Below are 12366 nucleotides of genomic sequence, written 5' to 3' on the forward strand. Positions count from 1 at the left end.
AGACATTTTAATAGTTTTATCATTCTGCATTTGGGAAAGGGAAAATTAAAAATAGTTGTTAGAAGTGACAAGGTATAAGAAGACATAAATATCTAAAACCAAAAATATTTATAGTTAGCATGGTAGAATTACCTAGTGATAAACAACATCTATTAGGAAATTATTTTTTTTTAAGAAGAGGAATCTTTATAAAATGATTTCAAATTACGTCACAAAGCTCTGAGAATTAACAATAATTTGGGGACAAAAAGGAACCTCTACTAATTTGGGCACAGAAAAACTTAATCATTCTACCAAAAAAAAAGAGTCAAATTCTGCTTTTACTCTTTTGATACATTATTCATGCAGCAATTTAGAGCAAGGAATTGATTAATACAAGTATATATATATGCACTTATGCATATTCAGATACATAAATGTGAAAATATGTAATAATCTCAAGCTTTTAACTATAGCTTTAAATATAATTACTTTAGTGTGTTAAATTAAACATCATATTAAGCAACTGACAGCTTCTTAAACTGGAGCCTATTATACAGAGTGAAGTAAGCCAGAAAGAAAAACACCAATACAGTATACTAATGCATATAGAGGGAATTTAGAAAGATGGTAACGATAACCCTGTGTACGAGACAGCAAAAGAGACACTGATGTATAGAACAGTCTTATGGACTCTGTGGGAGAGAGAGAGGGTGGGAAGATTTGGGAGAATGGCATTGAAACATGTTAAATATCATGTATGAAACGAGATGCCAGTCCAGGTTCAATGCACGATACTGGATGCTTGGGGCTAGGGCACTGGGATGACCCAGAGGGATGGTATGGGGAGGGAGGATGGAGGAGGGTTCAGGATGGGGAACACATGTATACCTGTGGCGGATTCATTTTGATATTTGGCAAAACTAATACAATTTTGTAAAGTTTAAAAATAAAATAAAATTGTAGTTGGAAAAAAAAAAGCAAAATGAAAATAATATCCATTATCTTTTATACATGCTTCTATTTCTCTGTAATTTCTGTATTTAGTACAACTAAACATATATATTAATTCTTACCCTTTAAAAAATATTTGTTTATCTTATTTTTGGCTCTGCTGGGTCTTTGTTGCTGCATGCAGGCTTTCTGGTTGCTACCATCGAGGGCTACTTTTGGTTTTAGGGTGTGCAGGCTCAGTACCTGCAGCTCACAGCCCTTAATTCTTATCTTTAACCAAAGTAGAGAACTTTTCTTTCTTCAAACATTAGAGAAAACTAGAGAACAGAAAATAAAAAGCTATTTAGCTATCTTTTCTCCATGAGCAAATTATTTCATATCATTTTAAAGTTTTGGGGGGCAAAAAAAATGTATAAAATATCATCCAAAAGGTTTTGTATGTTTTGTTAGTTGATTTCTATCAAACATAAGAATATAACTATATTTGTATCTGGCTTATTTATTTATTTATTTTGGAACTGTCCAGACATCCAAAGATTATTTACAATGAACCCAGGTCTAAGGTTTTAAAATTAGCTAAGAATCTGGACCGTCTAGTCAAGGCTATGGTTTTTCCAGTGGTCATATATGGATGTGAGAGTTGGACTGTGAAGAAAGCTGAGCGCGGAAGAATTGATGCTTTTGAACTATGGTGTTGGAGAAGACTCTTGAGAGTGCCTTGGACTGCAAGGAGATCCAACCAGTCCATCCTAAAGGAGATCGGTCCTGGGTGTTCTTTGGAAGGAATGATGCTAAAGCTGAAACTCCAATACTTTGGCCACCTCATGGGAAGAGCTGACTCATTGGAAAAGACCCTGATGCTGGGAGGGATTAGGGGCAGGAGGAGAAGGGGATGACAGAAGATGAGATGGCTGGATGGCATCACCAACTCGATGGACATGAGTTTGGGTGAACTCCGGGAGTTGGTGATGGACAGGGAGGCCTGGCGTGCTGCGATTTATGGGGTTGCGAAGAGTCGGACATGACTGAGCGACTGAACTGAACTGAACTGAACTGGAGAAACTGGAAATACAATTTAGCTAAGACATTGAATTCTTACAATATACAGCTTTTTAAGAATTTCATAAAATTAAAGTTTTGAAAAGATATCTATTATTTTCATTCTGTTTAGTTGAATACAACTTTATACATATAATTTTAATTTAAACAAGTTATGGAAACAATACTAACTTATTTAACTTATAAAACCAATGTAAAAAATTTTGAAAATTAGAAAGTTTAGTTATGAGACATTTAAACCTGGCTTTGAATAAACCAACATGGTGTGCTAAAGATATAAAATCATACCAAAATTCTTATTTTATTTTGAAAATAAAGCATCTTCCTATTTTCTTATAAACTATAGCAACAAGGCTATTAAGCTTTTCAGTGCACACAAAAAGTAACATGGTTTAATACATTAAAATTTTCTTTTAGACAAATCTGTGTTTATTTGAACTAAATATTCCTAGGGTATATGTGAAACAACTAAATTGTTTTGTGATAAATTAATATTTCAAGTTTCACCAAATAGGAGAAAGAGAGAGAGAGGAACAGAAAAAATAAAAATGAGAGGGTCAGCCACAGTCAATGTATAATTATCAACCATAAAGGGTTAGTTATGTTTCCTGTGCAAGAATAAGGTAGAAAGTTCACATACAGAAATACAGATTTTGAGGTATACACATACAAAAAGAGTGGCATGTAGCTGGTTTTGACATAACATGGGCTCTGGATAAGTTTATCAAACTGTATAATTTAAAAGCCAGCATTTTTTAATCTTCCAAATATGGAAACTGAAGAGGTGATTCCTACATTAAACAAACTGTTCTCTCTTTTAGACAAAAGACACATTCTCCTCCTGAGTTTCTTTTGCTTTTTGCTCTAAAGAACCTCTCCTGTTCATGTCCAAAACTCCCCAAAGAAACCACTGCAGTTTTAAATCATCCCTGGTGAAATTGTGCCAGTTAGGGGGCTAAGTGTACAAATTAGCATTACGGGGAGAAAGCATGAAGGAAGCAGGTCTTGAGCCTGGAAGAGGTGCATTTTTAGACCGAGAAAGCCCTATGAGAGCTCAACAGTCTATAAAGATGGTGGTGGTGAACTTCATGCATTCAGAGTTTGGCCAAAGGCCAGTCACTACCAGTGAGGGGCCAGACGAAATCCCCTGACACTGGGTAGATGAAACTGACCAAAGCAGGTCTCAGGGACACAAAGACAAGATTGAGAAACCTTTATAATGCTTTGAAACGATGTGTGTGTGCGCTCAATCATTTCAGCTGTGTCCGACTCTTTGCGACCCCATTGACGGTAGCCCTCCAGGCTCCTCTGTCCATGGGATTTTCATGGGAAGAATACTGGAGGGGGTTGCCATTTCCTACTCCAGGGATCTTCCTGACCCAAGGATCGGACCTGCTTCTGCTGTCTCCTGCATTGCAGGTGGATTCTTTACCACTGAGCCACAGGGGAAGCCCTTTGAAACGATCAACTGAGATAAAGTTTGTCAGAAAGACACTGGTCTGAGGAGACCTGAACTCCTCAGTCCCTGGAGCCAGCTCAAGGACAAGTTCATTGAATTTGTGCCATCCTCTCCCCACAGATTTTTCCTCTTATAAACAAACAATGCTAAGACACTTAGACAAGCAGACAAGTAGGAGCATATGTTAGAAGGCTAGAAAACAATTTTACCGGGGAACAATACAAATCTGAACAGATAACCAAAAATATCCCAAGGGATCATTCATGGAAAAGCAAAACAAACCCAAAGCTGAACGACTTCAATGAACTATCAGAGCACAATTCAGCACAAACTTACCTCCCAGATATGGGTAGGCTGGCACCTCAAACAGGTAGACAGGAGTCTCAGATGCAGTAACTATTACTAAGTGGCAGATCTGGGTCCAAGGCAGCCCTCAGCTGAAGGCTTCAGCTGAATACTGGTGAACCCTCATTTCTGTTGGTGTCCTCTAGCCAAAGACCGCCGGAGCACACCTGGAGTTGAACAAGTAGGACTTACTTCTCTTTGCCTCCAGGGAAAATGTATACCTTGTGGGACAGTAGGGTGTTGCCCTTTGATCCCTGGTTGGCGAGCTGGAGTGCCACAGACCACATGGTTGCCGCAAAAAAGAAAAAGAAAAAACCAACAAAACAAAACAAACAAATAACGCCCTACCCACAGACAAACAAACAAACAAAAAACAAAAATGTGATAGCTAGGTCATGTCTGAAGTGGTTCCTAGGCTAAACAACTCAGGGATCCAGTTGCCTAGTGAATCTGCGTTAACTGAGTTTTGTGTAGACAGCACTGCTTTGCTGCCTCTGGAGCTGGCCTGAGGCAGAGGCTTATAGGCTTCAGTGGGTTCTTTTCCAGTGGGCCATTTCCACCTGAGAGTAATTTCTCCAACCCCCATCTCTGACATGTTCTCTAATAGTTTGTAGTACACAATTTAGCTCTTTCTCATATTTTTTGTCTGCAGCAACCCCCATGGGTAATGGAAAGAACACCAGACTTGGACTTGAAAGAACTGCATTTGAATCCTAGCTCTTCCTGTGCCAGCTGTGGGCTTTAGACACCTCAATTTGCTCATGTGCAAAATGTGTGTGTGTGTGCTCAGTCACTTCAGTCCTGTCTGACTTTTTGAGACCCCATTGACTATAGCCCGCCAGGCTCCTCTGACCATGGGATTTCCCAGGCAAGAATACTGGAGTGGATTGCCATTTCCTCCTCCAGGGGTTCTTCCTGCCCCAAGGATCTAACTTGGGTCTCCTGTGACTCCTGCGTTATAGGTGGATTCTTTACCCCTGAGCCACCGGGGAAGCCTGTAAAATGGGTGTAACAACCCTAACTTATGTGCTGTGGGATTAACAGTGTTTACTTTCATGAAAGAGGAGTAGGGTGATATATTAGTTAACATCAAGGTTCCTCTTAAGAAAGGTATAGTCCTTTGTAAGGAAAATACTTGGATATGTCAGTTTCGGGGAAGGAGAAACTGATGGAAAGGACTGGAAGAGAACACATATGTGGCTAAATTGCTCTTTGTAAGAAATAAACATGAATAAATATTTGGACGTGGGAGAGAAGAAAAAAGAGGAAGTGAGAGAAGGGAGAAAGGAACAAGAGTGGATGCATAGCAGGAGGATGGAATTTGCAAAGAAATTCCAAGTAGCAGTGTAGTCAAGGACTTTTAAATACAGAAATGTTTAGTTATCACTTTCTAATTGTTTGTATCACTGTATGTCCCATCCATCTACCCAACCTTGATAAATTTGGTTACTTGTACAAATCCTTTATGGGAGTGGTTTTTCACAGAAATCCAGAAAGAAAAACAGCATTCCCAATCTGCTGTGACAAAAAATAGAAAGCAAGGAGTTGCTGGAAAGCAATAGAAAGCAAGAAGATGAACTGCAGATGAAGCAAAGTTCATTAGGAGCCCAAATTCAGAACCAGAATTGGCCATGGGATTTTGAGCTCCCTTAGAATTCACAGAAATCTTGGGGAAGACACTGATAAAGGGGCTTTCCTGATAAAGGGTAGTATGGGAGCTGTAGCCAATTTTATCTGAGTTTGAAAGGACAGGCTGATCCTCTGTTGATAATGGCTTCCATGCACACATAGGGCAGGCCAAGCATAGGTAGATGCTCACTGTTAGTTGTGTCTGAGTCTCCATTTGGTTAATATCTCTAATATGTTTTCCAGATGAGCCTGTAAATCCCCTCAGGCAAGGCCTGTGTCCAGAAATCCTCCTATTACTCTGTATTCCCCAGGATACAGGAGAGAGGGGAGATCAACAGGAGAAAGGTCAGGCCTTAAGTACTGACAACAAACACTATTATTATTATTGTGCTGTGTCCTAAGCTGAGGTGTGATGTGAATCCAAACCCCTAATCCCTGCATTGTGCAGCCCACCTCGGGATCAATCACATCTAGCCTTGCTCCAAATGATCTTCCCTAGCACCAGGCATGGCTCAGGGGGTCTGGTAAGGCTCACAAGATGAAGGAATTGGAAGACAGAATGCAGAGTAGAAGGTGTGTCTATAGGGAACTGTGATTTATTTTTTGAGGTCTCCCTAGCAAGTTCCCTGGCTCCCTCCCCAGAAGCCAGCTTGACTTGCCATGGAAGATTGCTCTGGCTTATATGGTTGCCAGAATTAGCAAATAAAAATACAGGGCACCCAGTTAAATCTGACTTTCCAATAGATAAACAGTGAACACATTCTTTAGTATAAGTATATCCCAAATAGTAATTGGGAACATAGTTACCCTAAAAAATTTTTTTGTGGTTTATCTGAAATTCAAATTTAACTAGGCATCGAGCAGTTTATCTGGCAAGCTTACTTGCCTGGCATGATATGTTAGACAGTAGAGGAAAGTAGGGTGGGGAGCTTTTGGAATTTCTTATTCAGCAGATTCAGCATTGGGAAATTGACACAGGCTGTTTTGCACAGCCTTCGAGGGAACTGCTTCAAGGATCATGCTTATGGCCATGCATGGGTGTGAGTGCTGATGTAGGTTGACCAGCTTGTCTCGGTTTGTCTGGAGTTTACCCAAGGTTAGCATGGAAATTTCCACATATTGGGAAACCTCTTGCGTTTTGGCAAATGAAGACAGTTGGCCATCCTGGTGAGGATGATACCTACGGGAGCACATGGCTGAATTATTGAGTGAATCTCAATATTTCTTCTCAGCGTAGTTCCTTGAGTCCATTTAAAAGATGAACAGGTTCCAGGGAAGTCTAGGAATCCTGGATCTGAAAGGTGTTGGTTCTAGAGATCATTTAAGTTCAGACTTTGTTTGCTTAATGCTTATTAAACACTTCCAAAAATACTCTGTCACCTCTCCTGGTTATTATTGTTATTATTAGACCTTAGCATAAGCACTGTGGTAATTATTTGATGTTCATTGTCTTGTGTAATCTTTTCAATAACTCATTATTATTATTGTACCTTTTTGGAACGAAAAATTGGAAACCCAGAGAGGTTGAATTGCCCAAAGTCACAGAACTGGTATTTAGTGGAGCTGCTACTAAAGCCCAGGTGTGTCTGACTTCAGAGTCTATGTTATTAATCAGCTCTCTATGATTACAGAGCTCTGATCATCTGGAAGGCCTCCTTGGTATCTTGCTAAAATCCTTCATGCTGCAATTCTACTACTTCCTTCTTGTTTAGTTATTAACAGAGAGAGGACTGCTACTCCCAGGACTAGCCACGTTCTCCAAACTGAGATTTAACTGGGACAGCCAGCCCACCCCCAGCATCCTCCAGCTAACTTCATGATCCTTTTTGGAAGAAATTTGAGGACAGCTGGGGATCTCTTGCCCCAGAATGAAGAGCCCTATTGGCTGGCTCTCTAGGCTTGTAATATAGGCTCAGTGGCACTTTCTAAGCCAGCTCCTTGGAGGGTGTCTCCATGGGCTGAGCATTGGACAGAGCTTCTGTGGCTGGGCAGCTGCAGTATAGCCAGGGTAGAGAGGACAAACCAGGGAGGATTTGCTTTCCTTCCTGAAGATTTGTGCTGCAGGGAGGAAGCAGAGGCTAAAGGAAGCTGCTGCCACTCTATCTTTTGAAACTCTTCCAAGAACTGCTGGATTCAGCCTGCGGAAATAATTGCAGCGCTTTAGAAAATTTGAAGGATTTTCAAGGATAACCCAAGGAGCATGTAAAACCCTCTTTGGAGGGTCCTCTGGGGAAATTGCTTCTTAGACTTTATGGTTTTGGACTAACTGTACTTAAAAAAAGAACCTGGTTCCCTCCAAGGGCGAGGGTATCTACATCCTAGGAAGGGGCAAGCCAGGATGGAGGAGTACATTAACCCCTAGCTGCTGGGGATGCACGCATACCTATGGCTGATTCATGTTGATGTAGGGCAAAAACCAGCACAAGGAAATGGCAACCCACTCCAGTACTCTTGCCTGGAAAATTCCGTGGATGGAGGAGCCTGGTAGGCTTCAGTCCATGGGGTCGCAAAGAGTTGGACACGACTGAGCGACTTCACGAAAAATACAAAAATTAAAAAAAAAACAAAAACCCTCCCTGCTTTGGGGACTGGGGGAGGGGCAGAAGCTCCACAGAGCCTGTACACAGCCTCAGCTCCAGGGCCCTGTGCCCCTGGGCCCTCCCAGTTGTCACAGAAAATCCCACAGCAAAGGAGTTCCTAAGTGGGGGGGGGGGTGTGAGAGTGGTTGGGAGGTGGGGGCTCCCCATGGCTCAGTGCCTGCCATGTGTTACTCAGTGGCAGGAGGAGCCCATGCTGATGGGGAAAGCAGCTGCCCAGGTTCAGCCAGGGATGGGGAGGAGGAGGTGGAAAGCAAGCCTCAGCTGGGGCAGGTGGGTCTCCCTGTGTAAGGCATCTTCTTTAAGTTCTGGCCCCATGATCTGTGCTTACCTGGAGTATATAGGAAGCACAGATCCCTGGTGGCTCAGACAGTGAAGAAGCTGCCTGCAATGCTGGAGACCCCAGTTGGATCCCTGGGTCAAAAAGATCCCCTGGAGGAGGGCATGGCAATCCACTCCAGTATTCTTGCCTGGAGAATCCTAGGGACAGAGGAGCCTGGCGGGCTATAGTGCATGGGGTCGCAAAGAGTTGGACACAACTGAGTGCCTAACACTTTCACTCTTTGCAGAATACGTTCTTAGCAGGGATAACTGAGGCTCCCTTTCCTCTCCATCCTGGATGCTGGCACAGTTCCTTAAGGAAGGCATCCCAGCCTCGAGGGTAGACAATGTTCTCCATAGGAGCGAGGCTTTGGGTTGAGGTATTGGTACAGCCCACCTCTGTTGTAACAGGTGGTGTTGACTCCTTTGAACAAGCCAAGCAGCCAGGGCTGAAGGTCTTAGCCTGGCTTCTCTGAAGGGGCAGTCAACTTTGATGATGATGATGATGATAGAGGGGGCATAATCATATTTCTGGCATCCTGGGCAGCAGCTTTGAAAGGAGGAAGCCTGAGAATCTGCCTGAGGGGGTGGCTTCCACGGTAGGCATAGGCCTCACTGTTCTTGGGGCCAGCAGCAAGGCAAGGAGGGGCCTTGTTCCTCTGGAAGGTGAGGGAGTGGCCTCTTGGCCAGAGGAACTTTCTCTCATTCAAGGGCTCACATCTTCTCTTCCCATGGGGAGCAGGCAAGAGCAATCCTCCTCTCTCCTCCAGCTGTGCAGAAGGGGTTCCTGGGGGTCCTCTCCTGTGGCTGGAGGCAGCCCGTGTTTCAGAATAGGTCAGTGTTTTGGAAACACAGGCAGCTTGGGTGTGTGGGGGGAGTGGGGGCTGGCCAGCTTGTCATGGTGAGGACTTCTCTCTTGTGATCTCTTAGCATCAATGGAGCAGACTCAAGAGGCCTGAAGACTGCTGTCCCTCAATCTACCTGAAGCACATTTCAAATGAGATTTTCAACTGAAACACTAAGGCATGCATATAATTACAATTGTCCCTTGGTATTTGCGGGTGACTGGTTCTAGGACCCGCACAGATACCTAAATTTGTGAATGCCCCAGTCCTACAGTCAGCCCTCAGCCCCTAGTATCCACGGTTTCCACACCCATGTATTCAACCATTCACAGTGGTTGAATCCAAGGTTGTGAACCCGAGGATACCAAAGGCTGATTGTGCAAATTCCCATCACACAAAAATGCAGAGTGAAAAGTCTCCTTCTTACTCTTATCAGATTTTGTGAATCCTCCCAGGAATAGCAGAGATCACTCTTGAAAATGTTCTCTTTCTTCTTTTTCCTGAGTTTGTTTCAAATTAACCATAAGGACTCCTCTTTTCTGACCTCAAGTTTAACCATACACAAAGTAGAGAAAATAGTATAATGAACCTCCATGTCCCCATCACTCAGCTTCAGTAGTTTTCAGCATTTAGCCAATGTTATTTTATCTAACTATAATTTTGTGAGGGAGGAAAAAATCCCAAGCATCATGACATTTCATCTGTAAGTATCTGGCTATGCATCTCTAACTGCTAAAAGATTCTTTCCCAAAACATAATTACCATGCTATTAGGGTCTTCCCTAGTGGCTCAGTGGTAAAGAATCCACCCGCAATCCAGGAGGCACTAGTTCAATCCTTGGGTCAGAAAGATTCCCTGGAGGAGGGCATGGCAACCCATTCCAGTATTCTTGTCTGGAGAATCCCCATGGACCGAGGAGCCTGGCGGGCTACAGTCCATGTGGTCACAAAGAGTTGGACATGGCTGAGCGACTACACAACAACCATGCTATTATCACACCTAACAAGTGTAAGAAAGCTCTTAGTATTAACTAATCCCCAGTGATTGATTTTGAATCCCACTGATCTACAAAGTTCACATAACTTGCCCTGCCTCGAGTTCTAATGTGGGCCCTCTGCTTAGCCTGAGAAGTACAAAGGGTTGGAGACTCCGGCCATAGCAGCCGGAAACCTGTCCATGTTCCCCCTGGTTGTTCTTATTCAGGCCAGAGGCTTTCCGTGCAGACATCTTTTTGGAGCAAAACAATTTTCCAAGCAACTTCTCAGGTTATCAGAGTTTGGAGAGGCATTCTCTAGAAGTGGCTCTGTCCTTTGCTTCCTGGGTGGTGTTGGGAGAGCTGTGTCTGTACCCCATCAGCAAACTGTAACAAATAACATTCATCCTCAGAAGTCAGGTGAGTATCTGACAGCCAAGGATAGTAGTAGTGTTTCTGCTGCACTCAGAGATTGTATCAAACGTACAGCACTCTGCAGGGACCACCGTACCAAGACTGGGTGAGTTTTCATGTTCATGAAGGTGGATTATGTGGACAACTGATTTCTGCATGTCACTAGTAGCTGTTTGATGCTCCCCAGGCACTCATTTCCTGAGTTTATTCATCTGACTGTTCTGGCTTCCAGACTACCCCTCACTGTATCCTAAGCCATGGGCATCTCCCCATCACAAATGCACATCCAGCTCACCGCTCCCCCCCCAATTTCCTCCCACTCCATGCCAGCTCAATGTATGTGACATCTCTGGCCCTCAGTTCTCTTGGCCAGAAAGGGAAGGTCAAGCCAACTGGCATGAAGTTGGGTATGGAAAGTTCTAGTTGCAGGTGCTTTGGTTGTTGTTTAGTCGCTCAGTTGTGTCTGGCTCTTTACGACACTATGGACTGTAGCCTGCCAGACTCCTCTGTCCATGGAATTTCCCAGGCAAGAATACTGAAATGGGTTGCCATTTTTTTCTCCAGGAGATCTTCCTGATCCAGAGATCGAACCTGCATCTCTTGCAAGAGAAAGGCGAATTCTTTACTGCTGAGCCACCAGGGAAGCCCAGCCACAAGTGCATAGGATATATTGCCTGCCAAGCAGCCTCGGTGCCAGGGCCAGAAAAGCTGTAAGAAGAAGCCACTTGCCTTTTAAAATTGGGTCTGGGAAGACATTATCTTGGGGAGAAGCAAAGCCTCAGCTCCAGAAGCCCCAGTGTTAGTAGGTGAGTTCAAGCTTTCACTGATACTGTGCCTTCTCTGTTCCCCTTGATGATCTTTTATGTGGACACGGAGAAGTGGCTCACCAGATTGGGTACTTGAGCCCTTATTTACTTTCCTGGGAGAAATTCACTGGAATTCCCTGAATTTCATAGTTTGGTTTGTATAATGGAGAAAATAGAACACTCTTGTCCCGTGGCTTTCAAGAATCTGGTTCTGTGTGATCACACAGCAGAGGGGGGGATGTTTTATCTAAGCATTTGGAGTTATTTGCAAGAAAGCTGCATGACCAAAACAAGCGATGATCAAGGAGGCCCAGATCTTTGGAGGTAGCATCAGAAGTACATGAAGCAAACTGTTCGTGAGTTTCATACAATCCTATATTGTTCCCACAGGCACCCAGTGCAGGCAGTAGGCTACCACCAAGAAGACTGGTATTGCCCTCTAGGGGAATCCCTGGGCACTGCCAGGGATCCAGCTGGACTCTGGAGAATATTTTGTCTGCAGAACCACTGGAAACAGAATCACAGAAATATGTGGAGTTGGATAGATTAAAAAAAAAAAAAAAAGCCCACTTGGGGACGGAGGGGAAAAAACCCTATAAGAGCTGTGGGAAAGACTCAGAAGACTGGTGAGTGGCAGCTGAGGTAGAGTGTCAAGCCCTACACAGCCACCGTGACATACTAGATCCTGGAGAGCTGGGAACCTTAAGGCACTGGGGACAGTGAACATGACAGTCACCCGGCTGAACCCGTTTACCATTCCAGGCGTAAGAACAAGGGAGACACAGGAAGACGTGCTCCATCAAGGAATGTGGTGAGTGAAAGAGAGAGACAGAGAGAAGCAGTGACAGAGCTGGAGAAACAGAGACGCTGAGAGATTGAGACCTGGGGAGAAGACAAAATGAATAGTGAGGCAAGAGAGTTGAAGGAAAGAGGAGAAATGTGTATTAAGGGAAATATAGTTGAAAAATTGGTCTCTGTGAGTTTA

Source organism: Bos javanicus, chromosome X (assembly GCF_032452875.1).
Source record: "Bos javanicus breed banteng chromosome X, ARS-OSU_banteng_1.0, whole genome shotgun sequence".
Lineage (NCBI taxonomy): Eukaryota > Metazoa > Chordata > Mammalia > Artiodactyla > Bovidae > Bos > Bos javanicus.